We start from the raw sequence: 15,045 nt of genomic DNA on the forward strand, positions 1-15,045 counted from the left end.
TGGAATGGGAAAACTGGCTCTAGAAGAGATTTTGGTAGGTGGTAGTGGTGAGGGGGATGGGGGAGATCAGAGTCCAGTTCAGGTCAAGTGACAATCGTCCACTTATACCTACACCTTCCTTAAAGGATGGAAATGGTCTCGGTGACTTTTGGATTTGTTGGCGCAGATCTGTGGAAGGACAGTTCCGGGTGCTGTAGTTTGAGACCACAGGCAAAGTAAAGTGTGTTCAGAGTGAGGCCATCGGGATGGAAAATGGCATGGAGATTTTATCACACGAGGAATGAGGGAAAGAACGGGGGCGCTACAAAAGATTAAGAAAAATACCTCTACATGTTTGAAGATGAATAACAGTTAAGCTATGTATTTGGAAGAGGGATAAAATTCCCGAGGGCTAAGATGGATGGAAGTTGCAAGGAAGCAGAAGAAGTCTTAAAAGAAGCAGACACTTCACACTGATTAGAATTATCTGGAAAAGGAAAAGGCTTGGCTTGTGAGCAGATAATCTCCCTCGCTGGACCGAATCCAACAGATGTTAGATAATCACTGTTCGGCATTTACAACGAATCATTAGAGTTTAGAATTAAAAAGAACTTTGCAAACCCAGCCTAGAAATTCTACTGACAGAGGAGCTGGGAGAGCGAAACCCCATGGTCTTGTCCGATTCCCAGATTTCGCTACTATCAAAGCTCTCAAATGCACCCACTGGCTGGCTCTCCATTTGTGCCATGAAACACATGACGTGCTCACCATATGCCAAACATCGAGTGGTTCTTGTCTGCTTGGCCTCTGCTAGCATTCTGGGCTTCTGAAAAGTTGGGTTGTTAGCCTGCAAAGAGTCAGTTCTATTTGTTCTCAGACCTGTTTATGCAAGTTTGACTTCCTATTGTAACTACATGTCTTAATTAACTAGAAGGTGAACCAATGACGTCTGTGTATGAGCAGGGAGTTGTTATTTCTGTGAAATGGAAAAGATTGTATTGGAAAATTGCCAGAGGGGAAGGGTGAAGAACCGCCTGCTGAATTCGATGTGGAAAAGACGACTCATGAGACACGGAGAGAAAACATAAGAATCTAGGATTCTGCACCCAATTGTAGTTCCTGATCTATTTTATTGATTGATTGATTGATTGATTGATTTAATGTTTGTTTATTTTTGAGAGAGAGAGCATGAGCAGGGGCGGGGCAGAGGGAGAGGGGACGGAGGATCCGAAGCAGGCTCCAGGCTCCGAGCCATCAGCCCAGAGCCCGACGTGGGGCTTGAACTCACAAACTGTGGGATCAGGACCTGAACCGAAGTCGGACGCTCAACCGACTGAGCTGCCCAGGCGCCCCTCTTGATCCATTTTAAAGCAGATGAAATTGAGAGGAGCCTGGGTGGCTCAGTCGGTTGAGCGTCCAACTCTTGATTTCAGTTCAGGTCATGATCCCTTGGTTTTGCGAACTCGTGCCCCGCTTGGGCTCTGTGCTGGCAGCTCAGAGCCTGCTTGGGTGTCTCCGTCTCTCTCTCTTTCTATCCCTCCTCCACTCGTGCTATCTCTGTCTCTCTCAAGATAAATATAAAAACTATAAAAACCATTAAAACGAATGAAATTGAAAGTTATATGTGATATTGTTCTGGGCTGTCATGTGTCCTCCCCGCCCCGCCCCTCCCAATTCAACTTCCTTGGAGATCAATGTCGAAAAAGTGATTAAGCTAGGGCATCTTGGTGGCTCAGTCAGTTAAGCCTCTGTGTCTGACTGTTTTCGGCTCAGGTCAGGATCTCGCAGTCGTGGGATGGGGTCCTGCATTGGGTTCTTCACTGAGCGTGGAGCCTGCTTGGGGTTCTCTGTCTCCCCCTCCCTCTGTCCCTCCCCCACCCCCTTCCTCTCTAAATAAATACATAAAAGTGATTAAGATAAACTGAGGTAGAGAGGGTAGGGCCCTGATCTGACTGGCGTCCAGCTAAGAAGTGGAAGAGAAAACCAGGGATGTGCGAACACGGACAGAAGACCGTGTGAAGAGGCAGCGAGAGGACAGCCATCTACAAGCCCCAAAGAGAACATGCAGAAGTAAACCACACCTGCTGATACCTTGATCTTGGACCTCCAGCCTCCAGAGCTGTGAGAACATCGATTCCTGCTTAAGCCACTCAGCCTGTCCTATTTTGTTGCAGCGGCCCTAACAGACCAATACAGGCATGTTATGGGGCAATTGACTTGAAGAGGCAAGACGGGAGACCCAAACCCAAAAGTTTGGGGAATGGAGGTTTTACGTGTGACGCCGCGCGTCTCAGGTGCACGTAGCTATTATTTGACATGATGAGCTGCCCGCCTGCCGCTTTGATTAATACAGCAGTCACGGGTGCTTTCCTCCAGACTGGAGGGCGTCTACTGTGCTTGGGGTTACTCTTTTGTTTGTTCATAAATGCTTCGTCAAGGGCCGTGTGTGGTGTCGTGCCGTGGGTCCCCTGCCTCACGGCACCATGAGAGAATCCACGAAGGACAGAACGGATAGATGTTATTGTTCTGGTGTTAAGAAGCCAACGGTAAGTGATGTGAGTTAGACACACAAATGACTCCCCTTCAAGGCGGTGGCGTGAGTCATAATTGGAACATAAAGTCCTGAGGAGCTCTCAGGATGGTGGGATCACTTTCGTGGACGTGACCACAGGACGTTTGAATTCACCTTTTAAGGCTGAAGGTAAGATTTGAACAAGTGGCCACAGGCAGGAGGGTTCCTCTAAGTGGAAAGCTGGTGTGAAGAAAGGCACAGAGCTCTGAGAGGTCACAGGTATTTGGGGAGGGCAGTCACGCCGTCTGATGGAGGCATGGTGGTCAGGGGGCGGGGAGGGCGGGTGGGGAATGGCTGGAGGGTGTGCCAGACCTTCCCGGGGCAGCCCTGCCCATCGGTTCCAGCCTCTCACTGCCTTCTCCTTTCTGTGTCAGCACCAGAAACCTAGTTGTGACTGTCTTCCATGGGATGTGCTATATCACCCCCCCCCGCACAGCACGGCATCCATCCTCCTCTGTAGAAACTCGGCTCGGGTATCTGCTCCTCGGGAGAAACCTGTGTTAGTTTCCCATTGTTGCTCCTATAAGGCTGGACCACGGACCTGGTGGCCCCAGACAACCCCCAGCGTCCTCTTACACTTGTGGGGGTTACAGTCGGACACCCTGACACGGTCTCACTGGGCTCAAATCAAGGTGTCGGCACGTGTGCTTTGCTTTCCGGAGGGTCCAGGGCACAGCCTGTTTCTTGCGTTCTCCAGCTTCTAGAAACCACTCAGCGGTCCTTGGCCCGCAGCATCATCCTCCGCCTCCACCAGCAACGACAGGTTGAGTCCTTCTTACATCACGTCACACGGAACTCCTCTTCTGACTCCCCCCTTTCACTTTTTAAAAAAAAAAATTTTTTTTTTCAACGTTTCTATTTATTTTGGGGACAGAGAGAGACAGAGCATGAACGGGGGAGGGGCAGAGAGAGAGGGAGACACAGAATCGGAAACAGGCTCCAGGCTCCGAGCCACCAGCCCAGAGCCCGACGCGGGGCTCGAACTCCCGGACCGCGAGATCGTGACCTGGCTGAAGTCGGATGCTTAACCGACTGCGCCACCCAGGCGCCCCCCCTTTCACTTTTAAGGACCCCTGGGATCACATCGGGTCCACCTGTACCCTCCAGGATAATCCTCCTACTTTAAAGTCAGCAGAGTAGCCAGTTTAACTCAATCTGCAGCCTTCCTCTTTATCCTTTGCCACATGACCTGATATATTCATGGACTGGGGAATTGGGTCACGGACATCTTAGAAGGGCATTATTCTGCCTCTTACAAAAACCTTCCTCACCTCTCCTATTAATGTCCTATTGCGCTCGTAATATCATTTTTTTTAACGTGTATTTATTTTTGAGAGAGAGAGAGACAGAGACAGAGTGAGTGGGGAAGAGCCAGAGAAAGAAGGAGACACAGGATCCGAAGCAGGCTCCAGGCTCTAAGCTGTCAGCCCAGAGCCCGATGCGGGGCTCGAACTCACAGACCGTGAGATCAGGACCTGAGCTGAAGTCGGACGCTCAACCGACTGAGCCACCCAGGCGCCCCATGCTCTCATAGTTTCTTATGCACAGTGCATCTCAAGCTTTACAGTTACCACGAATTAAACCAATGGTTTTTGTTTTTGTTTTTGTCTTTGGATTTTAAATACTGTTTAATTATCAGTTTATTTATCCTATCTTCCATTACACACTTGGCTTGTTGAGGAAAGATGCTGTGTTATCTTAGAATTGTTTTTGTGTCCCCAGTATCCGGCACAGGGTAGTTATCCTACAAAAGTGGGGGGTTGGGGATGGAGAATTAAATGCCTTACAAAATGATATGGCACGCATTAAATGATGAAAACTTTCTTCAGTTACTCATGTGCGAAATTTGAAGAAAGGAGATGGCCGAATTCTTGGCATTTACAAGAGGAATCTTTAGGAGCTCCAGGTCCTGGGATCCTGGATCCACTGATGATAAAAGGGTGCCCGATGAAAAGCAGACTCGTGAATCGTCTTCAATAGTTCACCTTTTTACCTTTTCTTGCTTCTCTTAGCAAGAGAGGAATGAGAAAGCAGATAAGGAAATAGCCTGATGTTCTGCAGAAGCTGGGTTCAGCCGGGATTCCTGGGTGAGCAGGGCCAGCCCAGGTGTGTGACTTCACAAAACAATCCTGGGTCAACAAGCAGGCAGCAGAAGACCGGCTGCCTCCAGGGGGAAATGATAAGGAGGCAACATTTGCTCTGCTCGGGGCTCTCCCCTCCGCGTGCCTCCTCCCTGCCTTTCCCTTGACCTAATCCAAGAGCGCTGTTTTGAATACTGCTCCCGGTTTTGAGTAAGGCGATCCACTTACGTGACCCAAAAAGGCCCAGGAAGGTGCCAAAAGGGCTGAGTCATTTCGTGAGAGGAGTTTTAAATGATTCTCAGCCCCTCCCCATCTGCAGCCAGCCTGGGAGAGGGTCACACCGCCGGCCTGTTTGTCCCTGGAGCCCAACCTGCTTCCTCCTCTCCTACCAGGATTCATCAGCTGACTATTAGCCCTAAACAGTTGCAAGTTGGACCCGCCCAAAGGTTCGAAAATGACCCCAGATCTAAGTGTTTAAAACGATTCATTAGTTTGTTCTCTGGTCCTCCGTGGTTTCCATTTTAGCTCCTCTGTCTACTAATAGAAACCATTGCCTGAGCTCCTAGTCTGTGTCCAGGCGTGGTGTGCTTTCTGTTCCTACCTCGAAGTTCCCGCAAATAAATTTCATTCTGCCAATTTTATAGCTCGAGACACTTCCCCAAGGGGGAGTGCCTCGCTGGTCAGCCACGGAACACGACGTCACGTTGGTCTGACTCCAACGCCAGTCCGAGTTCCAAGCTGGGTACGTGGAGGGGTGAGGAGGGACAAGGTGGTTGGGAGGCTGCTGGCGCCAAGGGGAGTTAGAGGCGTAACAGCAGGTGAGCGACTTTGAACTGAGACTTTCTGCGGCTCCCCGCCAGGATGTGTTAGAGGAGGCGTCCCTGGAGAGTTTGCGAGGACAGCTTGGGTGACACCGGGGATGGATGCTGTTGGACCTGTCAGAACTCCTTCTCCTCTTCCTCCATTTTGGACGGTGAAAAAAAAATGAAAAGATTTAGAACCAGCCAGCTGGACGCGGGGCAGATGATGGCCAAGGTGGAAGGTGGCGCACAAAGCATGCCCGTCTGCGGCGGTCGCAGGGCACCCTTTCCCCCACCAGGCCCTGAGGCTGGGGCCACCTTGAGCGTTTCCTGCACTGAACGTCTTCTCGGGCTGTTTGATCTGGAGCTGCTTGACCCTGATGTCCTTGACCCACACTGTCAGGGCGTCGCCCTCCATGTTTTCCGTGACCGTGTCCGTGGTTGGGGAGCTGGATGGAGTCGTAGCGGAAGACATTCTCTCCCCGCGGGGGGCTCTCCCCTGGGTCGTGGGCCTGCCTCTGCAGTCCTGGGGGGGCTTGTGCAGAGGAAAGTGAGCGACCATGGATTTCTCCGGCTGGGAACACCTTTCAGCACGGGCTTCTTGACCTTCAAAGACTGCTTTGGCTTTGATTTTTGCAGAGGAGGGGTGTGGTGGCGGGGGTTTCCTTCTTGGCTTTCAACACCATCTTCATAAAAAGGATCTCTCAGGAACAGATGTTTTCTATCTCTTAGGATCCCTTGGCCCTACCACAATCGACAGAAATGAGGTAAATAAAAGGTGGACGTCGCTTTTTATGATGTTTGGAGGCCGATCACATTCATAAGCAAAAAATGGTAAACCCTCAAAACGTGGCAACCGGGAACCAGCCAGAAAGTGGACCGTTTACACCGAGAGCTGCTCAATAGAACCGGTCCTCGAATTTACCCTTCCTGTGGGAGACCCACGGGTCGCTAATTACAAAAGAGTCGGGGATGCAAACTGCATCGATCGGCATCTAATTCCCGGGCAGATGACAAAAATGGCTTATCAATAAACTTCTACCACACCAGGGAAACGAACGAAATGCAGATTTGACAAATTAGCCTTGAGATTAGCGCACCGTGGGATCACTTTCGGCGTTTCGTTTTGCTTCTCGCCCAGATAAAATCCTCTCGGGGGTTACTGCCGCTGTAGCCTTCGCAGGGTGGAATCCACACATTACAGATTCACAGGCTTCGCTTTCAAAGCAGCAGTTTGAAAAATAAATTTGTGTGTTAAACTTGAAGATGAAGTTTAATACCTACTTGTTAGAAACCTTTGAAGAGAGAAAATGGGGCGCTTTGTTCTGGAATAGATCACTTGCTTGAATCTGACGTTACTTTTATCACATTTCCTTTGAAAGATGTTTCTGACTTAACGCTTGACCTCTTTGAGAAGATAAAAGTCCTATATCCTATTGACAAAAATGCGTGTTTGTGTAAATGAAATACATTCTGTAATCACAAAAGTACGGTTCAATGGCTTCAAGATTAGATGGCTTAGAACGAATTTCAAAAATGCAAGCTTGATCCTCTCCATTTCTAAACTGGTTTGCAAATATATCATGTAGATATGGTGCATATGTAATTCATAATAAAACATAAACCATCTTGAGTGGATATTCATGTTCTATGCATTTAGGACAAGGATACCAGAGGAAAAAGTGACATATTTGTATTATTTTGTGTTTGTTTTTTTTTTTTTTTTTAATTTGAATGAAACATCAAAATTGTTTTACTTGGGTGAAGCACCTAGGAAAATATATATTTTTTAAAAAATCATTGATGCCTGGAGAGCACCTGAGTGGCTCAGTCGATTAAACATCTGACTCTTGATTTCAGCTCAGGTCATGATCTCGTGGTTCGTGAGTTCGAGCCCTGGGTCGGGATTCTCCTGGCTTGGGATTCTCTTTCCCTCTCTCTACCCCTTCCCTGCTCGCGGGCATACACACAACCACGAGCTCTCTCTCTCTCTCAAAATAAATAAATAAACCTTAAAAATATATATATATTGATGCCTGGTTCTTCTCCTAGAGCTCCTGATATAAATTGGGCTGCAGTGTGATACTGCGTCCAGAGGCTCAAAGACATCCCTGGTGATTCTCACCCAGTGGCAAAGCTCAGATCTAGTGTGTTAGAGCTTTATATGTTATCTGAAAAAAATGCAGTATTTCTTGAACTCCAGTAATCATCCTGTGTGCTTAAGAGTACTTTTATAGTATACCCTAAACCAGGAGTGGTCAAACTTTAGCGTGTAACCAGAATCACCTGGAGAGTGGGCTGGGCCCGCCCCAGAGTTTCTGATTCAGTAAGTAGGGATGGGGCCTGATAACTTGCATTTCTAGAAAGTTCCCAGGTGATACTGATGCAGCTGTTCCTGGGACCACCATTTTCTTTTTCTTTTTAGTTTAGAGAGAGAGAGAGTGCCGGGGGCGGGGGGGGGGGCGGGTGGGGAGAGGGGCAGAGGGAGAAAGAGAATCCCAAGCAGCCTCCACGCTCGGCACAGAGGCCAACGTGGGGTACAATCTCATGGCCCTGGGATCGTGCCCCGAGCCAAAAATCACGATTTGGATGCTCAACCGACTGAGCCACCCAGCTGCTCCTGAAAACTACCATCTTAAACAGAGCTAATCACAGAGTCACTTGGGGCCTCTTTTAGGACACCGTCCAAAGTGAATCTTCCTCCCCACAAGATCCTGGCTCAGCAGAAATGGGGCACCATCGTGTTTTCAATTAGCACCTCCTGTTGTTCTGATACCGCTAGGCGTAGGAAGGACACAAGAGTGTAATTAAATCCATGTAGCCGACGAAGGTGTGCTGTTCTACGCAGGCGAAAATCAGATATTGAATCAGTGCTGCTCTGGATTGAATGTTTACGTCCCCCCTAAGATTCACATGTCAAACCCCCAATCCCCATGTGATGGCATTAGGAGGGGCCTGTGGCAGGTCGTTAGGATTACGGGAGTTCGTGAGGGTAGGGCCCCGTGATGGGGTCGGTGTCCCCATACGAGTCCCGGAACAGCTAGCCTCCCCTCCCCTCTCTGCCTGGGGGTACCAGAGTGTGACAGGTCAGCAGTCTGCAGCCTGAAGAGGGCTGTCACAGAACCCCACCGTGGTGGCACCCCGATCCCGGACTCCCAGCCTCCAGACGGTAAGAAAGGAGTTTCTGTGGTTTATATGCCGGTTGGTCCACGGCGTTCCTTTAGGGCAGCCTGAGCGAAGACAAGAGAGTCAGAAGAAAGGTGAGGTACTTATTACTTTTCTACTGTCTTTCTAATCAAGGGCATATGTTTGAATAAAATCTTCATCATTTTTTGACGTTTATTTCTTTTTGAGGGGGGGGGGGAAGGCTAGAGAGAGAGACACAGGACCTGAAGCAGGCTCCAGGCTCTGAGCTGTCAGCACAGAGCCCGACTCGGGGCTCGAACCCACCAGCGGTGAGGTCATGATCTGAGCCAGAGTCGGAGGCTTAATCAAAGGAGCCACCCAGGCGCGCCTCGAATAGAAACTTAACAGCATCAGTGTTAAGTGAGGGATGGTATTGACCGTCAGGTGCACGTGAGCTGTTAATGAACGAGCATCTGTCCTGAGGGCAGACCTGTGCCTGTTTTCCTCATCCGCCTGCCACTGACGGAGCGCTGGAGTGAGGAGGGCCCTGGTGGCTCTTGTCACACGCAAGAGAGAGCACGGGTGGGCACTTCTGTCGTCCTCTGTAATGTGATAGCTGGTCTTTGCAAAGCCCTCTTTATCAGTAACCTGTGTATATGGTAGTCTAATTCCTTCTCAGATTCAGGAGTCAGATTTTGAAACAGAGTTCATATACATTAGGAAAAATGTGGAACTAGCATATAAAATCCAGCATTTTCCTGATATTATTTGACCACCAGCTTATCAATTATGCCACTATCATTCCTGAGGCTGCAGTGGGCATTTAGGTGTTGAAGAAGTGATCGGTTTTAAGGAACTAAAAACTAATAATATAGGTGTTACTGCAATCCACTAAAAATCATGTAAGTGATAAAGTTGGGGAGCATTCTTTTGTACAAGAAAGAGTGATATTTTATGCAGATAACACAGATCTTTAACACAAGTTGGAATGCAGTGGGTTGTCCTGTAATTTATGCATGCTGTTGACAATTACTCACTCAGGAAGATTCAGACTCCCCAATATCTTCTTGAATTTCTTCTGTGTGTGTGTGTGTGTGTGTGTGTGTGTGTAATTTCCCTTTCAATGACAAGAAATTCCCTTTCAATTATTCAAGAAAGCCTGTGTCATAAGACGCTTTACAAAATGGCCATGATGCATCACAAATCTTTTTACAAAAAAGATTTCAGTGAAAACAAAAGCATGGCGCGCCCCCCCCCCCTTTTTAAAGCAAAGAGGTTTCTTTTTAGAATCGAGAACATACAGTCTTTTAAAGTGGTATTTCTTGACATTTATAGCTTTGGTGACAAGGTCATCATTTCCATCGTAATGAGGTGCCTTTTAATAATGCATCAGCCCTGATGTGCATCTTCTCACGGGGCCACATGGCAGTGAGCATTTGCCACCGAGGCCCGGGAGCCTCTGAGTGGGTTACGTGTGGACTCAGCAGGCCCGGCGGCCTTTGGTGGATGGGTGCGCCCCGATCCGAGCTTCTCCAAACCGTGTTCCAGTCACCCCAAAGGCTTGCAGCTGAGAATTCTGTACTTTTCTGCCTTTATTTCAGGGAACGGTTAACTGCGAATAAAGGTTCTTGGCGCGTTCTCATGAGTTTTTAATGGTCATAGCTGAGAATGAGTAGGCGGTGAGAGGATTGGGTTTTGATTTTGGAAACGCTCTTGGGTTTTTTCCTAGTTTCTGGTGTAATGTCACATGCACAAGTGTTGCGGCTGCTGAGGAGAGAGACTTCGTCGTGCATGTCTGTGCTGATTGGACAGGAATGCACACAGTGAGAATTATACACTACAGACACAGCTTCGGAGGAAGCAGACATGAGCCCCTCACTCCTCCAGGCTGTGCGGGGGTCTCTGTGTACTTCTGCAGAGGGGGGCAGGGACACCCTCCGGACCCTGCCCCCTGCACTCCCCCCCGGCGCTGCAGCCGGAGATGGTGCTATATGTTTAAATGTTCTTCAAAAACAGAGTTTTAGTATTCTGCAGGTAGGAAAAATATAGCTTTCACATGGATCTTCAAAAGCATTAAGGGGCGCCTGGGTGGCTCAGCCGGCGAAGCATCTGACTCTTGGTTTCGGCTCAGGTCATGATCTCACGGTCTGTGAGTTCGAGCCCCGCATCGGGTTCTGTGCTGACAGCTCAGAGCTTGGAGCCTGCTTCGGATTCTGTGTCTCCCTTTCTCTCTGCCTATCTCCCGCTCGCTCGCTCTCTCAAGGATAAAATAAACATTAAAAAAATAAATAAAAGCATTAAAACTTACAGCTGAATTTGTTTTTTTAATTTATTTTTATATTTTTCTTAATTTTTATTTACTTTTGAGAGGGGCGAGGGGCAGAGTGAGAGAGAGAGAGAGAGAGAGAGAGACAGGGGTCCAGAGCTGGACGCAGGGCTCGGACTCACGAACCGTGAGATCATGACCTGAGCTGAAGTTGGACACACTTAACCAACTGAGCTACCCTGGCCCCCCAAAACTGACTGCCAAATTTGTATGGTTAAAACCACTGAGATGCTCTTAACCAGTGTTGAGCAGAGGCACGAGGTATAGACAGCATGAATGGACAATGGGGAGCCCGTCGTAGACTTCAAACCCATATGTATCGAATAACTGAGTGTAAGTCATGGCAAACGAAAGCTGTAAAGCAGTGTTATGTGCAGAAGTGGTGGTGTTCTAGACCTGGCGGACGGGCCGTTCCCCCAGCGGGAAACAGAGGCACGCACTGCCCTCCGCTGACCCGAGTGCGCACCCCGCCCTGTGATTAAGCGGTTGCGATGCTGCGTGATCGTTATGCAGCACTCCTAGAGCTGAGATCTCTGACAGAGCTGGATTGACCATAAATTTTGCAAAATTGCTCTCGTCTCTCCCACCTGTGGTTTACTTTCATGCTTGTTGGCTTTCAAAAGTGAATCACGGGAGGATAACTATGTGCAAATGTCTGCCTCGATTTATCAGCCTTTCCATTCTCCACTAATCGCTGGTGTTGTGCTGGCCGAGCTACGTGGTACCGGCAAGTGACGCTGGAACACAGAATCCTGTTGTGCGTTTCCTTGCGGGTTTGTTAGCGATGTCCAAGCTACCCCACTGCCTGTCATTTAGGGTGGTCTTTCCTGTTTGTAGAATGCTCATAGCATTACGGGTGTTAAATATGCATTTTTTTTCAACCGTCGTTTGGTGTTTCTTATTTAGTGAGTTGGATAGAGAGCTTAGCCCTTGGAGTCATGACTTTGTGTTTTTCCTGATTTGGTTTTCTTTTCTGGAGGCCCACCTGCTCCTGACCGGCGATGTGGCGTAGGAAGTCTGTCCCATGGCTGTCCTGCCTTCTCTTCCCTCCTCTGTGGGCTTGGCTGTGCATGACCGCCCTGTGGCTTTTCTGACGCAGGGATGGTTAACTTGAAGGCACACAGCTGCCCAATCTCTTTTGATGTTTCCTGCTTCACATGGTGATTACCTTTCTTACTTCTGTTTTGAGAAATTAAGGAAGACGTGCCTTTAAAGCAGTGTTATCTCACATGATTTATACTTGGGATAATGTAACGACTATCTGGAAATAACCTCAGATATTCTTAACGAAATTAGCCCCAAACTTCAGGAAATGACCCGAAGGTCATTATGATCGCTGCAATCCTAAAAACCTGCATATAAGAAAAAGCGAGTTGATTACCTTATTTCGGGTTTAAGTTCATTTGATTTGCACACTGCTTTGGATAGTGGTATAAAAACATGTTTTTCGTATTCTGTGGATTTCATTTTTTTCAAAAAAATTTTTTAAATGTTTTTCTTTATTTTTGAGACAGAGAGAGAGATAGAGCACAGGCAGGGGAGGGGCAGAGAGGGAGGGAGACATAGAATCCGCAGCAGGTTCCAGGCCCTGAGCTGTCAGCACAGAGCCCGTCGCGGGGCTCACACTTGTGAACCACGAGGTCGTGACCTGGGCTGAAGTCGGACGCTCAACCGACTGAACCGCCCAGGTGCCCCATATTCTGTGGAGTTCTATTCTTACCTTGGGTAATATGTCCTAAGCACTTTTTCAAAAGTTGCCGCGCAGCACCAAAAGCAGTAAATTGCTGAAGAGCTCATTTTTGACATTGGCTTTAGCACCTTTGACCTTAAACTTACTTTATTTGCTCACTTGCTCTGTTAAACATTATGATATCATCTATCATACTTTTATTATACTTTTCTGGAGGAATTATTCTTCGGGGCGACTCCGTGTTGGAACAGTGCCGTCATAAAAGTATTTACACTTACCATGAATATGGTTTCAAGCGCTTGCCGGAGGAACAAACATAAATATAAATTTAAGTATTCCTTCTAGATATTCTGGGGGAGAAAAAGTGTCTATTTCAAAATTTCAGAGCAGAAAAAGTGTTCCGATGTTCTGAGAGTTTATGGCTTGAAACGTCTATGTTTGATTCCACTCTGAAAACCCCTGCAGTCAGAGCTGGGCCTGGGTGTTCTTCTGCTGATGGCAAAGGTCCTTCCCTCTCCTCCTCACCGTAACCACGCAGCTCATTTCTCCCCAGGTGAGTTTGCCTGGGTCAGGGGCGTTTTCCAAGGCCAAGCTGGGGAAGGGCTTGAATGAAGGTGGGTCTGTTAAGGCCTTGACTTGAGAAGATCAACAAGCGAAAACTCTGCCACCTTATCCCACGCCATGCTCCGCACTATCTTAGGCTGTTCTGTGAAGTTTCTGCACACCTTTACCACTACAGTCGGGGAGGCTAACTTCCCAGGACCCGACCTGGAGCATCTAAGCACGAAGGTATCACAGGAGCTTTTCAACGTATCTGTCTGTCTGTGCAACAAAATGCCAAGGGGCCTGAACATACTTCGGCAGGACTCGGTTCTTTTTAAAAATTTTGTTTAAGAGAGAGAAAGAGCATGAGTGGGGGAGAAGCAGAGGGAGAGAGGTACGGGGGAGGGAGACAGAGAGAATCTTAAGCAGGCTTCGTGCTGGGTGTGGATCCTGGCTCGGGGCTTGATCCCATAACCCTGGGGTCATGACCTGAGCCAAAATCAAGAGTCGGACACTCAACTGACTGAGCCACCCGGGAGCCCTGAGACTCAGTTCTTGTATTTCTACTAGCACGGCCAACAATTTAAGGTATGTTAAAGAGTTCTTGTAGATCATTCCCCAAAATCAAGTCCTGTGAATGGCACAACCGTTTCAGCAGTGGGCTTTCCTCTCTGAGTAACACTTTCCTAGGGTTCACAAACTGGTCTCTATGGAGACCAGATGGACGAATGATTTACCTTAGCATGATACATTGGTAGAGTCCGATTTTTCCAGCTCTAGTCATAGTTATTTCAGAAATCCAGCAATGGAAATAGCCTTCTTGCTGAGACGTATTTCCAATTAGGTACAAATATTATCATTATGGGAACGATTAACCCTGGATCTATCAATGGTTTTGCTTCACCATGGCATTGAAAGAACTCAGTCCAGTGGAAAAATGATTTCATTTGCAGTTTGAGTTAAGATGAGCGGGAAAACAAACAAACAAACAAACAAACAAACATGTGGCTTCCCTGGGAGTGACAGGTGTCCTGTGGATAGAGCTTGAGCCCACAATAATTATTTCCACACATCTTACCATAAAGATTCTTAGTTTACTTCTCAAGTGCTCCACTGAAACAACTGAGTGTAAAAACTCATTTTTATAGCAGAGGTAAGAAATCAGAGTGAGATCAACTTGCCTGGAATCACAGGGTCAGTTTCGCAGATGGCCCGACTCGTATGGAAAGCCAATTTCTGCCCTCCAGTCTAAGAACTGCGTTTCTCAGCATTAAGAAAAGAACACGAGTTATATAGAAAGCTCGTGGCTGCGATCTCCAAGGACACTGAAATAATGAAAGAGGAGTGATTTTTTTATACGACTTGGAGTCTCGAAAAAGGATACAATCATGCAGGGAGAATACAGAGGACTTAGGGTTTATGATGTGAGTTTTGAAAAGAAAAATCTGTCATTTTCTTTCTTCCGCTTTTTCCAACATATTGATTACCTTGTGTGGCTGTTATTTTGGGAGAAACGGCAGTTTTGGTTCCTTTTTTGTACCTGTCTGCAGTCGATTGTCACTCTTCCTGGAGCCTTGCTGGATGTCTCTCATGCAGGAGGAGGAGTGGAACAGCCTCTCCTGGCAGCAACTACATTTACCCAGTTCTAGGGATAATGGAACGATCCACCTAACAGCTATTGCACAATTACAGGGTGGCCCGTCTGGCCTGAAATAAACAGTGAGTTTTCATCCTGCCGTGAAATGGACTCCTGAGGGCCGATGGTTTCTTGACAGAACTGTACCCCAGTTCTTGTGGGTTCCAGAGAAACGCTGAAGTGCGTCCAAGTAAGGCACCGTCCACCAAGGTATAGCCTTGCATCACTGGAATCGGGCCGGAAATCCCAGGGTCATTCCCGAGAATCAGTTACCAAATTGAGATTTGTGGGC

This window comes from Herpailurus yagouaroundi, unplaced genomic scaffold (genome assembly GCF_014898765.1).
Source record: "Herpailurus yagouaroundi ecotype Mexico unplaced genomic scaffold, PumYag 164, whole genome shotgun sequence".
Classification (NCBI taxonomy): domain Eukaryota; kingdom Metazoa; phylum Chordata; class Mammalia; order Carnivora; family Felidae; genus Herpailurus; species Herpailurus yagouaroundi.